The 16876-nt window shown below is 33.5% G+C and overlaps 1 protein-coding gene across 50 annotated transcripts in view; it reads left to right on the plus strand.

Moving 5' to 3' along the window:
* LOC118199817 (uncharacterized) overlaps window positions 1-16876 on the plus strand; it is a 458327-nt gene that overhangs the window by 237890 nt on the left and 203561 nt on the right. Inside the window, exon 1 of one of the 50 annotated variants that reach the window (XR_015042634.1) lies at window positions 4721-5070. The exons of 47 other annotated variants lie outside the window; for them this stretch is intronic. The gene's annotated coding sequence lies outside the window, so the exon portion shown is untranslated. Of the gene's footprint in view, window positions 1-4720; window positions 5071-16876 lie in introns of those variants that run through there. 2 more of the 50 variants (XR_015042633.1, XR_015042632.1) reach the window with 2 other exon arrangements.

The raw sequence follows: 16876 nt of genomic DNA on the forward strand, positions 1-16876 counted from the left end.
TATTTCTGAGTATGTAGTTGGACGTCCAAGGTGCCCATGCACAGTCCACTAGTTTCTTCAAGTGCCAGATTATTGTATTAACACAATGAAAGTAATAATGGTCCGTGTCACCTTCCTCTCTGCATTCGCAGAAGGAAGTATCCGCTAGTCTAAATCTGTTGAGTTATACTAGGAATGGCCCATGAAGAAGAAATGTCAAGAATTGTGTTAGGCTAGCACGTTGGGACTTGATTTCCATGTTAACTTTTTGCAGTAAGCGAAATGTCCATCATCTCTCCTCTGACCGTCTATTTTGCCAATTTTGTAGCAAGCTTATCAAATTTGCTCTTTTAACGTGAGACCAAGGAAGTTTAATAGGTTGTTCTAGTAATTCCGAGCCATTAGTTGCCTGCTTGGCCAGAAAGTCGGCGGCTTCATTGTCTTGAATCCCCGTATGGACCGAAACCCATCTTAGATAGGCATAGTCAGAAGCTGTTTTTGAATTGGTATACTAAGGAACTCCTGCTGAATGCCTTTTATGGCCAGTATGGATTCCGATATTGGTTATATTGGTTGGGTTGACTTGGTCTTGGTCTTTTGCAGAAAGAAGTCAACTCTGGAAAGAATTACTCTCTCCAGTTCCTTACTGAGCGCTGGCAGTAGATAGACTGTCTCTTCTGTTAACTTGGCGAAATTTCATATTGTAGGTCTTCCTAGTTTCCTGTTGCTTCTCTAAGTGATCCTTCTGATCATCATCAGGGAAAAGTGTATTTATGATCTCATTGATCACTTCGATGTTAATGAGACAGTGCTATTCATCACAGGTGTAAGAGCCTTAGGGCACAAAATCTTTTAACATGTTATCTTTTGGGCAGGACAAAAGGCTTCTGTGACATTACTGCCGTAGATTCTCCGAGAGGTGAGCTTCGCCTCATTAATCTTTCTTTTATATATAGCTCTGCCTTTGTTGTATGTTGTCATTTTGAGTTGCCGTAGATTAGGATACATCATGGATTGCGCTCTTCTGCGAAGTACCTACACTCTGCTACTCTCTGTGTTAAGTTCTGGTGTCCACCAGAAAATGGAATGTCTTCTTCAGAGATTTCAAACCACGTGCTTTGTGAGTGGCTTGTACTATTTTTGTAGGACGACTGTTTTTAGGCCGGAAGCCTGATCAGCGGCGATCTGTACTATATTTATAACATGTATGTCGTAGAGATTATCAAAGGTGTTTCTGTCCTGGCAGTTGTGTAAACCTTTGATAAATTTCTCTGCGTGCGTTCGAATATCTTTCTGTAATACTGAATGCCCTCTAAATGCTGTCTTGAATCTTTTCTTTATTATATTATCTATAGTCTTTCTTTTTATTATATACTCTGCAGGTCCATATCTGTAAGTTATAATTTTGTGGTCACTGAGTATGTCCAATCTTGCATGTACGGGGATGTGTTGGTAGTAAATATTGTCAGATATAACCACCATCGAGCTTTAGATGTTTCAAAAGTAGGCGCTGAGTCCTGAGAGTTGATGCCAATGGAATGCTTATTGTCCAAGAATTCTAGTATCGTCCCTCTTCGGTTCTCCGAGTCATCTTCCCATAGTTGACTAATGGCATTAAAACCTCCTGCTATGATACAATGTGATGCCTTAGTTAGAAGGTTAGAATTTTCCAATAGGAACCTGATATCTTCGCTCGTGGCTAGATACACAGCAATGCCTAGTATTTACATAATATATAGTTAAATATTCTTGCGCATGCCTAGCATGTGTACACTACGATAACACTGGTTTTGAAGTATCGTTGTACTATAATTAATGAAATTAATTACTTAAGCGTAGCTTTGTTTAGTCTATTTATGGATTTAGGTGTTACGACTTAACCTAACTGATGGCATTTAGAAGCACTAAATAATTTATACGACATCTCATAGAGTCATTATTAATTATGTAATTCATCCAGGTATATCGTCATTTTTTAGATCCTTAGGGGCTGAACGAGATAGTTATACGGAGAAATTGCTGCATGAATACAAACCACTAGTTTTCTTTAGAAAGGTTTTCGTGACGGCATCATTTCTAACTCAATTAGCCTTTGAATGTTTTGTCGTAAGAAACGACTTAACATGCATGTTGTAATGCAGGATAAACGGATTTGAGTAATTAATCTTTGTAAGTATTAGATGCTTGTATTTTTATCTACAAATACAGATAAGGGGGGAAGCAATGAAAAAGAGAGAGAGAGATTGACAAGGCTTGAATATAAAATCAGGCTTTTCTCTTTAAAATAATCTGAAATAATACCAAAAAAAATTGATTATCTTTCCCGCATAACGTCCTTCAGCTTATCAGAACCCTGTAAGGCAGACCGCTTTATAAAGAAGCTGCTGTTTTCCTTAAAAGTGTGCAAAAGTGCAGGTTTTTATATATGAACTTGTCTGATATTCAGGGTTATACTGTAGAATTTTAAAACATTTTCCTCTTTTTTATACAATTATAAAATCCAGTTAAACATTATAAATTACGCAATCGATTTAGTACCAACTAGTAATAATCTGTTTTAAAATTAAACTTGTTAATAAACGCAAGAGCATTAGTAACAAATGTGAAATCCTCTCATATTTATAAGAAAAAAAAATAATAATAATCCGTGACTCCATTTAAAGTACTGAGTTACTTCAACTACAGTAAGTTTAGTTTTTTAACTAGAGTACGCTTTTTAACGCTAGACATTCAAGTACTTACTTAATTCTGACACTCAAATTGTATTTTACGAGTTTAAGTCCCGTCACATGGACATGTTGAAAGATAGGGAAACACACTGGAAGCCATTACGACACATCTGGTAACACAAAACGAAATCTTTCAGCACAGTCTCATTCTCCCCAAGCGTCATAAATTTCAGGATTAAGGCAGAAAATTTGGTGTAAATCCTTAGTCATTGCGTTTCAAGATGCTTTGGTGGTTTGGTTTAATGACGAATGAGTATACTCACTGGTATAAAGCTGTTTTCGCTTTGTCGCATTTACTTGTGCCCTGGGGCTAAGTTGTGGGCAAAAATGCTGCCATTTCGTGAACTGAATAATAATACAGCAGGAACTACATTTTCTTCACAAAAAGATTAAGTTCTCGTTTACTTTGCCGTTCGATTTTCAGCCAATTTGCATAATCTTAAATGTTTAAACTGAGTATGTAATATATGTCTTCTAAAGATTTTACTTCATATAGCTGAAAGCTTATTTTCCATAACTGATTTTGTTTAGCTAATAAACTTAAGAAATTCGAAATTATGGAAATTTTTGGAATTGCAGTTTTAATTATGAATGAGGTCAACTGAACATTTTTTAATGTAGAGTATTTATGAGTTTCCCTACAATAGCTTAAAAAAAAAAAAGCATAAGAGGGAAACAAAACAGAACAACAACAAAAATAAATCAAATATCTTTTACGTTTCCATTAAATTATATCAATATTTTCTAAAACTCTTTTGAGAGTTGGGAAATTGTTTTAAATATAAATATATATATATATATATTATTATGCTACAGCTTTTTGTAATTCTCTAATTTGCACACAATTTTTTTAATAAAAAGTGTAATGTCGATTTATTTTTTAATAAAAAGGTAATGTTTTTATTGTTTAATTCGAATATATATAAAGAAGAATGTCTGTTTGTGTGTTTGTTCGCGATTAACTCTGTCACTACTATAACTATTGTCACCGAGCTTTGTACCATTCTTTTCCGAGTCCTGGAAAATGTCGACGTCCACTTAAAAGAAAAAAAAAAAAAAAAAAAATTCTAACATCAGAGCTATTAATTAAAAACTCTAAAAACGCTATTTTTCGCCCTCATTTTTGCGAGTGGCAACAGTCTCTCACGTTGAAGATAGAAATCTGCTAAGGCATGGATGATTGTAAACGTATAGCGTCTTTGTGGCATGGGGGCACTCTCTAAATATGCGATGAGCCGAACATCCTCTCGCGAGGTTGCTGGTAGGGGAAAAGAGATTTGAGACCCTCGGACCCGTCCCCCCGGAGTGCTGTCCTTCAAAATTGGGGGCGGAACTGAGGGAAGTCACCTGTATGGTGCTCAAGGCTCTTGCCAACGACAGGCGCAATCTTGCTCTCCTTGCCACGACAAATTTCGTGGGCTTGTTCTGATGTCACTGGCAGGCAAGTGAGATAAGACACAACACAACACGTATTTTATTAATTATCCTATTCTCGTGAAATTCTGTAAAATAGCTAATGTTCTGAAAAAAAATCAACATTCTTCTTGCAAGTCATACGAACTTGTTACTTTCTTTGTAAAGTGAAAGTAATTACATTCTTTTGATGTTAAGAAATCCGTGCGCTTGTTTTAACAGTTTTATGTACTGCATTCCATAATCTGATATGCAGTGCAATCTTATTACCTTAATATAACTGCTGTATTCTTTGTAGTGATATTATTTGATTTTTACGTACTGTGAAAAGTAATAAACAAAAAAGAAAAATCTCTCATCCTTATCTCTTTTCCCATCGCAAATCAGATAAAACTCTCACTGAATAACTATACACCTCATTTAGAATCCAAAATAGCCTACACGTCTAATCGCAAAACAAATAAAAATGGCGCAACGCATTTCGCCGCTATTGCGTTGGAAATCAACCACTGTGAAAGTCAATTTTTCGTCTTCTTTTCTCCAACCGCAAATCGGTGTTTTGAAACCTAGTTGTTAGCAGTTAATAGCCACCGAGTGCAAATCGAGAATTCAGCGTCAAGATGGTATCCCCTGTACAATTAAGTGTCATATTTTTGTATCTGGAGGCCTGACTTCCGTGCGTCGTTGTTGAAGGTTGTCATTCGGCCAGTTCTATGAAGAGTGGCAAATGATAGCTTTTTTATTCTTGATCAGAAAGGACAAATAGGTAGAGCCTGTGACATTGCGTGTCACCATTCTGGGTGAGCACAGCAGCACTAAGTCCTTCGACTACGCCGTACGCTGGAATGGTGACCATAACTGCTTTCGTGTTTAAATGCGCTTTGCGTTATATTTGCGTCTCCTCCTCCAAGTCAAAAGACACTCGTTTGACGGAAAGTTGCCGTGCGGGGTAGTGTATGATTATTATTCTTCACGTACCTAATCCATTTTTTTTCCTTCCCCATGAACAAGCTTTTCAACCTTACTGTGGTCAAATGTACTTTTTCTTTGATGTATTCTGTATTATAAGAAGGTATTATACTTTGATTGCATTCTTTTGTCTCAGTTACCTTGTTTAGGACCTATAAAATATCTAAACTAAATGACTTAAGGGGGTATGAAAGAATATTTCCGTTCTATTTAAATTATAACGACGGTGGAGTAAGTTTACCCATTGCAATTTCGGCGGAATTGGATGAAGTCAATTAAATTAATTTTATTCCTAACATATAGTGAAGTTTACTCATTTCTAAAAATTCACATTTAGGGCAATATCCAATAAACGGAAAACACATGAGAATACTAATTTTAAAAACATAACGTATATTTTTTAGGATGTTTCCCATTAAACGCAAATATATTAGATATTACCAAAAATCCTTAAATGTGAATATATATTAAAAATCATTCATTTCAAAGTCCCCCTTCTTGTTTTTCTTCATACAAACACATATATATAGCTTTCATTCGGAACATTTAAAGTAAAAGTTCTTTTTTCCCTTATTATTTTTACATCAAAAATTCGAAATTCGAAAGTTTCAAGAAACATTTTGTTTCAAATTTGAATAGGAGAAAATTAAGGTTTCGCTTCAGCTCTGCAAATCTTATCGAGGATAACCGAAACTCTTTCTTTATGAATATATAATCTTAGCTGTTTAATCCTTCTGAATTACATGGAAACATTTTCAATTTAATCGAAGAAACGTATTGCTTTTAAAAAAGGGGGGTTGATTAGTCGATTTTCTTCCTCTTTTCCCTTAAAATACAGAGAATAACGCGCTTCAACGTCTCTGCACTATAATTTGCTAACTCAGTCGACAGTTATGGTATTAATTAAGAAGAGCAGCATCCTGGAAACAGATGAGTAAGCGTCGTTTGACTTCCGGTTCTATGCGTAGCCGAGGAGGAAAAACCCTAAATTTGTGGCCACTTTCCTTTAGGGGTAGGTCGAAAGCGAGCAGTCAAACAATTAAGCTTCAAAAAGCTCGGAAGGTTTTATCGAAGTTAATCTTGATTCAAAGGACAGAAAAATCTTTTACTCGCATAATCAGCCATCTATTGTTGTGTATTTGAATTCGAACGTTTTAGCATCTGTCTGCAGGTATTTGTAGTTTGCTGGATTCCAAGGAGGGTTGCTATAAGTGGCGAAGAATAACACTTTTTAGCTCATGCTTCTGTATTGTAACATTAATAAAAGATTAGGAATTCTCCCGTATTCTACTTCGCAAAGCCACGTATTGTTTTAAAACATGAAACTTTACCTACAGTGCATACTTGCTGTTGATGTTACTTATACCCACTTCTCTGACCTATAGTTAGCCCAAGCCCACGAAATTCCTCGTGGAAAGGAGCGCAAGATACGCCTGTCGTTGGCAACAGCCTTGAGCACCTTACAGGTGACAGTAAGATTTAGCTCAGTTTCGCTCCCAATTTTGATTTAGAGCAGCCCGGGTGGTATGATTTCACCCCTTTCACCAAACTACACGAGAGGACTTTTGGCTCGCCGCATATTTAGAGTGCCGCTATGTCGCATTGACACTATACATTTACAAACATTCGCGCCTTCTCTGGGATTCGAAGAAGTAATTTACATCAGCACTAAATGTAAGCCGTGAATGAGATTTTCGTATAGAATTACACGCTACACATGATTAAACAATTGCATGGAATTTTAGAAAAGAAGGAGGGGTGGAAAAAAAAAAGATGCCTTACAAAAAAAAGCTTGCAAAATGAATAATTCTTGCGTTACTGACTTTATGACGAATTTATAATTTACAAACGTGGTATTGGTTCCGAAAACTTTCTTTTTGCTAATGCCATTCTTGTATAGAAACTATTTTTTATTGTCCATATGAGTTAATGCCTTACATCACCTTATAGGGAAAAGAAGTAAATTTTTGTAATAGACTCGCATTTTTAAGAAGTGTAGTTTATGAACTATGCATTTATATGCAATATTGAATTGGTCCTGAAAATTTACATTTTGCTAAATAATAAATTAATCGTAAATAAGAATGACAACTTTCGATTTTACGATTTTTTTTTTTTTTTTTTTTTTTTTTTTTTTGTTGGGAGTGTGTAAAAACAAAGGTCCAGTACATGTCTGCATGTTCAGTTACATGCAGAGCATTAATTCAAAGAACAGTAACTCATCACCAGTGCGTAGGTGAAGATGAGCAAGATGACCTTCTTTTGCGTTCTTTGTCTTCAGGACTTAATCCCTTTTCATTTTTATCTCGCGACATTTGGGTTCAAGATGCTACGTACATGTCAGGCTCACTCACTATATTTTAAGTTGCAATAATCTGTCGCTGCAGTGTACTTCGTACCTGCTGTGTAGCAAAACGTTTTGCAGTGGGAAACTGACTACTATTGCTATTGATGCATATGGACAAGATAGTGGTCTCAAACACATGCGGGCCGAATACATGATCTGAAAGCAGCTGACGAGCCAGATTTTTATTTTAGCAAAATGAAAATTTTTATCAACATAATAAAATGTATTTTAACTAAATTTTAAATTTCATGTTCTAAATGCCATTCATCAAAACATAATAGTAACATGCAAAGAAACATTTCGAATTTATATTTATTTTCTGGTTTCAGATCTAAAATTTGGTACCTGCAGGGCATTTTGTTTGACATCATTTATACTGACAAATAAATATAAAATTCTTAGACTGACATATCTTTCAAATAATTCTAACATGTTTACTTAATCATTAAAAAATAAAAAAATCTGAAAACGTTTTAAGTTTTCAACGAAAATTTACCAACCGCGACAGTAATAATCTAGTCTCTTGCTCTTATTTATTAAATATTTTTTTCCATACATAAATAAAAATACATATTTTTGTATGTAAATAATTATAAAATTCTTTATTTTATATTACAGCTTGACACTTGATGGCGTTTCGATCCTGATAAAATTTGTAGCCTTGGAGAGCAATAGATAAAATCTTGAAATTTTTGCACCGCCGTATTCACAATAAACAGTTAATTGAAATGTATTCGCGAGCCGCGTAAAATTGTTTCAAGTTTGAGACCACTGTTCTAAGAGACAAAAAATAAGAATACCTGGCATATAGACTTCCAGTTTTTCTTTACCAAGTAATATTTATGACATGTTTGGGTACTGATTGAAATAATAATTTTGCAAGTAAGTAAAATCGGCTCGTTCTTTTTTAAACATCTTCTATACCTGCAAAAACTGCCTTGAGCAATAATATTCAAATTATATTTTGCGAAATATAAGGAACACCTTTTTTCAAAAGTTCCACTTTTTTTTTTTTTTTTTTTAAATAGCCAAAATATAATTACGAGCTGATTTCAACCAAAATTGAGTAACTACATTTCAAATTTGACAGTGTCCGGTAGACATCCAACTCGTGAGCAAAATTTATGAAACATAAATCATTTATTATTATTAGGAGTATTGCTGACATTTATTTATTATTTTACCCCCTAATTATTATTACCTAATAATTATTACCCCCTAATTATTCATTATTATTTTACCCCCTAATTTAGTATATCAAAGAAATAAATTAGCAATTAATCACCCACAATAAGTAAATCAAAAATGAAAATATGTATGAAAGAACACGTAGAAAGAGAACTTCAAATATGTAAATAAAATGTTCAAAGATTCTATAAACAGGTAAATTCATATGAAACGGATAAAATGAGCTGAGAATTAATAAATAATAATTGGGAAAAAAATCTAAAAAAACACCTGGGACAAAACATTTTGCGAAAGGAAGAAGCCACTTATTTATTTATTTAAAGGCGAGTTTACCTAGAGTGATGTTAGATGTGCACAATGAATTTGTAGAGTTCCTCATTTTGTAGATGCTAAGTTACGTAGATGCTAAGAACGTGAAGAATCTTAAGAACTGATAAGTGAATAATTGCTTGAGTTCGTGTGGCAAGAAACAACAAGATGGAAGGGTAAATAACCCTTTATTATTCAAATAAGATTTAACAGAACTCCGTCTTGGAGTGTACAATAAAAGCCGACACTTGAACTTGAGTGGCTAAGAAGTTAACTAAAACTAATCTAAACTAAAGAGATATAGCCGAAGCTATCAAGATTCTAACCGAGTTGGCCCCTTAACGCTAATTGACTGCGAAGCTATCAAGGGCCTAAGTATGGCCGAGCGTAATAATAGCTTACGAGAGAGTAGCCTCAAAAGGCGGACGCGTGCAGATAGAATACCTGGTAACTCTCTCACTAAGACAAAAGAACTTCGCGGTTAAATACCGCTTTTCCTCATTATGTATTCAGACGGGATTCTAAAACTACATTCTGGCCGGAAGTAGTAAGTTGAAGTTAAGAATCGACAGGAAAGGAACTTTAACTTAAAATTTGACTGTTAATAAAATTAACATAATCCTTACAAATTTCTCACTGCGTATTGGCAAAAGTTGCTTGAAGTATAGGCAAATTTATCTATAAACAAAATTCTGAATTTAGGAAGTGATAGGGATATATACTGTTAAGTACGAAAAGAAACCATTGACATTGCTGGACGGTTAACTGTCAGCTGAGGATTATTTTTAACATTGTTGTTGACGTTAGTTTCTCTCGCAATTTAAAACCGGATTGATCCGGGAGATTTATCTGCAGTTCTGTTTCATGTCTTGCCACGCAGTGGTGTAGCTAGGGTGTGGCAAGGGGGGACATCTGTCACCGGGGGCAGCAATCCAGGGGCGCCAAATTGATGTTACGAAATTTTACAATGAAACATGTTTTATTCTTGGCACACAGAAAGGGGCGCAAGATCTTCAGTTGTCCCAGGGCGCTGAAAACCCTAGCTACGCCTCTGCTTGTCAGAGTTTTGAGAAGTTATTCAAACAGTATCACAAAGACATCTGTTAACCACAACATCTCCAGAGATGGGCTCAATAACAAACGAATTAGACAGCATGTCGCCTTCTATCAAATCTGTTTACTCTGTTTGATGCGATTCAAATGCGACAAGACTGCATAATACTTTTCACGAGTCAAATATTTTTTGAATAGATTCCTGTTACCGTTACTGAGGTTTAAATGATGGACTTGTGTTTGCCTAAGTGTTTTTGTAGAGTTTAATTTAGCTGAAAATGTGTGTTTGAAAGGATTTCAATCCATTGAGCAAATTAAAAACAAACTTAAAAATCAGTTCTAAATCTGGAGGACTATATTTATGCCAATAAATTATCTAAAGAAAGAATTCTTTTTGTAATCTATTAAAAAAAGTAGAAATGTCAAGAAACAGTATTTTAATACATTCATTTAATTTGCAGCATAGATTATATATTTCTATAAAATGGCGTTCTCAATTTATATTTAACGTGCTTCATGTATTATCTCTTTTCTTATAAGCTTCTGTTTTAAAATAAATAAATAAAAAGAAAGAAAAATATCTTGAGACATGTGAAAACTCGGAGTTTCTTGAAGACTGGTGAAAATCTAAGCATCTTTATCTACTTCGATACTTTTTCAGTCAGTTTTAAACTTAAAGATGTTTAAAATTCAGGTCCTTTCCTTCGTAATTACAAGCCTTATATGTATTTAGATTTATCTCCCAATTCATCTAGCGTTTACTTTGCGCCAACAACACCAATGTTCCGTGGATCTCTTTATCAGAAACCGCATTACTGGTCTTTTACGGTACTTCTTCCGTTCTGTGGGAGTCATCCATCATGGAAAGGTACTGCTGTCATGTCCACCCTTTTCTTCCACGATTGTTAACAGAAGATTAACTCTCGGATAATGAACTATGGAATTCGTTATCCCTTTGTAGTCCTTAAAGTTAGTAAAGAAATTCCACCACGAATTTCAAATTATTTACAGTAGCTTTTCACACATGTATTTTCTGACCCTTATCAGTTCTAGCTGTCAATCTCCAGAAAGGAAAAATAATGCCGAAACAAAATAACAATCTCCTAATAGTAATTGCCAAATCCCTTCATTTTATTGGTTTATCGAAAGATTTAAAAAAAAAAAAAAAAAGTTTCCTTGTTCAGCTTCAGGGCTACCAATCTAATTGGACAAAGGTGGCATTGCAATAGAACCACATACCCAATTAGAAAACGAAGAGTCCGCTGAAGAGGCAGTTGGTTCCTGTAGTAGACGAACCATCCAATTCGTTTAAAGCCTTGGGTTGTATTTTCACGGTCCGTTGCTTCAAGATATCTCCCCCCTTCATCTCCACTTAACTGACCGACACTGACTTCGGCAGCTGGCTGGGAAACAGCGACCAGAGTTTACGACTTAAACAAAATTAAGAAACACCTTTTTTTTTTAGAGTGATTCATTTTTATCTTTTTATCTTTTATGGGGACAACAGGTTGATTTATTAAAGCATTCAACAGAAGACTACTTTTTACTATTTTTAAATTAATTTCATCATTAGTTATTCTTTTATTTTTATCGATATATCATTGTTCTTCATTTCTCATAATATAACACGATTAAAGTTTCTTTTTTATGGATTGCTAGTGAGTGGTATTTGCACACTGATTCTTGTATCATAAAATTTTCTCCTATTTCATTTTACTAAAATGCTAACCTAGCAATGCTAATGTCTGCTGATCGATATGGCAATAAGCGGAAGTAAGCCGAACTGAATTTAAATCCAAATTTAAGTATATTCATTGTGTCCTTACAGAATGCAAGCTCTTAAAATCAGGCAAACTCACTTTTAGAGGTTCATGATGTAAATAGGGAGCAAGAAACCTTTAGCTTCTATCCCTGCGGATGCTCTCGATCAAAGCTTGGATTGGAGTTGGGTAAATTTATACTGTTTTCATTGGGATTAGAGATATGTGATTATATGAACTCCCCATTACACTGTCCATAACCTAAGATCACATAATAAATTTTATAGGAAGAATTAGTATAGTAGTAGTATCTCTTAAGTAGATAGTCCTCGGGTATTTTGCTTTGATCAGTTAGCCAACCACTCAGCGAATGCTACCTAAACAACAGGATCAACAGAACAACAGTAAAAGATAAGTCACATTCTACAACAAATATGTTTTAGACACCTACGATTTGTACAAGTCCTCCACAAGTAAATCACACCCTTCTTGTTTTCATGCAAGGCATTTAGTTTCATTTATATCAGAGTTTTTATTATAGATATAACTATGAACTAACGGAGTGGTTCCCAAAGTATTGAAAGATAATTTTTGGGGGATTATGAAAAGTTATCAAGTATTCTTTTTCTAATTGTATAATTGTAACTGTTGAAGTCTCTTGGTAACCACTTTCCTCAGAAACTCACTTCTGAAAGTAATTGTCATGTCTGAGAACATAGATAAATATCGGTACTGAATATCAGTTGTCTAAAGCGACCATCTCCGTAGAAAATCAAAACCCTTTGGAGATGTGCTTGGACGTTTTCGAGAGAGTGTATTGAATATATGCCTGTTACTACGAATTAATTTTTAATTGTTAGTCACAAGGAGCCCTGCTATGGCGACAACTTTCCTATGAATCTGAAATAATCATCATTCTTGAGAACATAAATGAGCATTATTAATGAACTTATTTTCTAATAAGACTATTTTACAGAGGACCAGAATCGTATGGAACTTTGAGTAGTCGTCTTAGAAAGAAGCAACTGTTATTAGTTATTTATTTCAATTTAATATTACTTTAATATATTTACAACTATACTTTACTATATTTACAACTACTATTACTATATTTATAATTGCATTTTTTTACTAGCAATCTGCTTGTTTTCCTTCGTTTTTTTCTTTACTTTTAATTTTATGTATGTGGATATCAGATATAAAACGTTTAGGAAATTCTAACGTATTAAAATGCAGTCAAAACAATAAATTGTGGGGAAAAGTACTAACTTACATTTCAAACATTTTAGATATTCTTTTTTTAATTTATTACCTTTTAAATGTATTTAAAAATCCAATATATTGAAATAATAATAAAATAATAATAATGATACTATAATATTATAATATAAAATAATAATTTCAAAAAATCATATCCTGTAGTATTTTAATTGCTTGTTAGTTTTCCTAATGTTCCGACCTGATTTCTTTTCGTTACAATGAAGATAATGTCTCTTTGGTCTCAAGGTATAAAATTATAATTTTTCGAAGAATGATTTCCTTCTGCCATAAATCAAATTTGATAATTCTTAGTTTAAACAAAATGCATTTTAGATACTTCGTAGTAATTTAATAACATCCTTTTTAAAATGCAGAATAGCTAATGCAAAATGTTTAATTCATTAATCATGACATTATTATTCCAACATTTTCTAAGTCTTAACGAAACGATATCTTTATAATCCGGCAGACTTTGTTGAATTAAGTCGTAAAGTTTCGTAATCCTTAACAAGGATTACGTCTATAGTTTTCCAACACGACCGCTGAGTATTTAAGGGAACATTGCTGATCCAATGGACAATGCGAAGACATTGAGGAATGAGTAAACAATAAAAGCATGTCAAGTGAAAATAACCTAGTTTTGATTACCTACATATTTTGAAAATGAATATTTTCACTTGACTTTGCATCCACTATAACAATGCATCTTTACAACAATCATGTCAATCGACCCGTCATACATGCTACTCCAAGTTGCATGTATGCAAATTTCTTTTTTTATTCCAAGGGCTCATATTAAATACGATTTATAAATTAGCAGTCTAAAATTCTTAAAGCGCGACCACGAGCCCGTTCTTGCAGCGATATCTAGTACACGCAAAGTAACATGTACTTTCAACGTAAGACAGCAGTGCAATAAGGAATGCTTTTGCATTCTTTTCTCTAGTGATAAAGTCAGGTTCTTGTCTCCTAATGATGATAATAATTTTCAGAGGAAGTAATTTTTACCATAAGCATCCGTTGGTGGTCTAATAATGTTGTAATAGTTGCTTTAATCTTATTGAAGATCTTCGACAGGGTTAATAGCTCCTCAAGTCTCCTGACCACATTCCTCCCTCTTCTCCCCGTCTTTACTTTTTCTTTCGACATGCTTCTCTGTGTTTTTGTAACATTAAGAGCATTTTCTGAAAATAAGATGGAGGCAGATTTAGATAATAAAGGAAAATTTTAATGTCCTCTTTTGATTTACTTAATGGGAAAAAAGAAAATTATTCCAGCTTATTAATTTGTTCCTGAAAGTATGGACCTTTTTGTAAATTGACGAACCTCTGTAAAATTCTTATTGCCATTGTTATTATTATTATTATTATTTATTATTATCTACAAATTAGAATGCAATATTATTAAATATATTCAGTTATCAGCAATTTTTCCAATGCCAAAAATATTTGTTTTTTGAAATTTGAATGCTAGTAATATAATGAGACAATAATGTTAAAAGCGGAAAACAAATACTTTTAAGATTCATTGAAGGTCTTTTTCATTATGACCATTCACCAAAAACCTGAAAATATTTAATTTTGAAGAACTTATGGGCTAAGTTATTGACAGGATTTGGTTTTGTTCTACCCAAAAAGCCCCGCATGAGGATTTTTTTGAATGATCTGAAAAGGTATAAGGAATATTGCAGAGAACTTCGTTCACTCTGTTATTGTTTCACGAACACATGGCTGTCGAAGACGAAATTATGTCATCTTATTTCCATTAGGATATCAATGGTCAGTGCTTTCCTAATAAATAATTTTCCAGCTTTATCATCTTTAATTATTCAGCTATTTGTTTTTGTTTTTTCGTTAGATGATACTATGATTTAACATGGTACTGTATGATGAAGCCATAATCTTTACGGAAATAATGCATCGTATGTTTATGACATATCATTCCCACGATGATACAATGGTGGATTTTTTTAATTAATGAGTTAGGAAAATCATTGACCCATTGAATCTTTTGCTAATAATGGTTGCAAATCCTAGTTATAACTATTATTATTAAAAATTATAAAAGCCATTTTTAGGAATTTCTCGTTTATATTACTAATGTTATCCAATTAACATATTTATTTTTATGGATGAAAAACATGCTACAGCAAAACTTAAAATCAAGGAAAAAAAGGAAAGGGGGAGAGAGAGAGAGAGGAAGGGAAAAAAGGGGTGGGAAAAGAAAGAATAAAATTTTTTAAAAAATTTAGGACACATTCTAATTCCTTGAAAAATCTGCCGTTAAACTCCAAAAATTCGATAAATTAGAAAAAAGGAAATATAGAAATCATAAAATAAAAGGAAGTTGCCATCTGACCACAGTATTCAAATTTTAGTTTAATACCTGAAAATAATATAAGCTAAGAACCAGTCCCTCAGATATTAAAGTTACAGAAATAAAATCGTATAACTAAAATGAGCTGTTTGAAATACCAAAGCCAAGTAGCGTGGGGAGGATGTTTGCTATTATTTCATCGATGACACAGTTTGGACGATTTGCATATATTTAACACAGAAAGGACTTAATTATTCAAGATATAGCTGACCACTTGCTTGCTTGCGCGAATAATCTGCAACGAATATTTTCCTCAAGTGACACTATTTCTATTTTGCAAGGACATCAAATATGCGAAATGAAAACAGGAAATAAACCTTGCAGAGAGATGATTATAAGCCATCTTATACTAGTGTAGATTATACTAGTGTAGATTTTAAATAAACCTGCCAATTTTTAGACTGCGAATTGACATAGGTCACTTTTTTTCAGAAGAAAGAAATGAAGAAATGAATAAGTAAATAAATAAAATAAATAACAACTAGACAAATAAAATGAAATAAATTATAAAAATTAATTAAATAAATAAATGAATTGCTAAAATATTTCGGCTTTCCCTCTTGAAATCAACAGCAGATCTATATAAGATCACCGTCGAAGTGGATAGAGTTTTATTTAAATATCTATGCCAATGTATGATTGTTCTTTACCTAATTTTTACAATGTTATCCTATTTTAATTACATTTTGGACAAATATGAACTATTGTGTTAACTATCATTACAATTTCTTCCTATTTGCTATTCTTTCCCTAATTTTAAGAAGTAGTGTAAGAGATAAGTAAACTTTCGTTGCCATTTTTTAAGGACTAGCTAAAAAATTCTTCTGAGCTTTTTTTATCTGTGATTATAATTCGCCAACGAACTTAGTTCAGTCAGCAGACCTTTGTCATATTAGTAGCAATTACGTATATCAGAGCAAAGCCACAGAACATGCTTACAGAAAATATGCGTATTAAGAAAATGTACTACGAAAAGACTTAATTTAGAGGTTGATGATCGAGTCTAAGATTGATCGTTTAACAGCGCTAACATTTTCCTTGTCTTAAAGGTTCCTTGCCACGATTTGGAGCAAAATATCTTCCTCTTCGCTTAGTTTACCATCATTTCTCTTCTCGTTTGTCAGAGATGATAAAAACCGGTCCTAACGCCTATTCGGGAATCGAAAAGGAAAGTAAAGGGAAGACTACTATCGAAAAATAAGAAATGTCTACCTGAAAAGATTTATGAAAGCGTTGAACTTCGGTCACATCTAGTTATACAGAATACCGCACACATTTTTAGTTATCACAGCAAGCGTTGGACATCAGCTGAGGTTTTTTACCTTTATGATTTGGAATGAATTACGGAAAGGTCTTGCACTCCACAGTTGGACGGTGCGTATCCTTGAAACTTTATGTGACACATGGGAAAATATTTCAAAATTCACACATTAAGCTTATGTTGGAGGTGTGATAAAATCTATTCTGCTGTTAAAGAGAGGGTTATCGCTGTC

The sequence above is a fragment of the Stegodyphus dumicola genome, chromosome 8 (genome assembly GCF_044657685.1).
Source record: "Stegodyphus dumicola isolate Sdum_Otavi_A_Nest chromosome 8, ASM4465768v1".
In the NCBI taxonomy this organism is placed as follows: Eukaryota; Metazoa; Arthropoda; class Arachnida; order Araneae; family Eresidae; genus Stegodyphus; species Stegodyphus dumicola.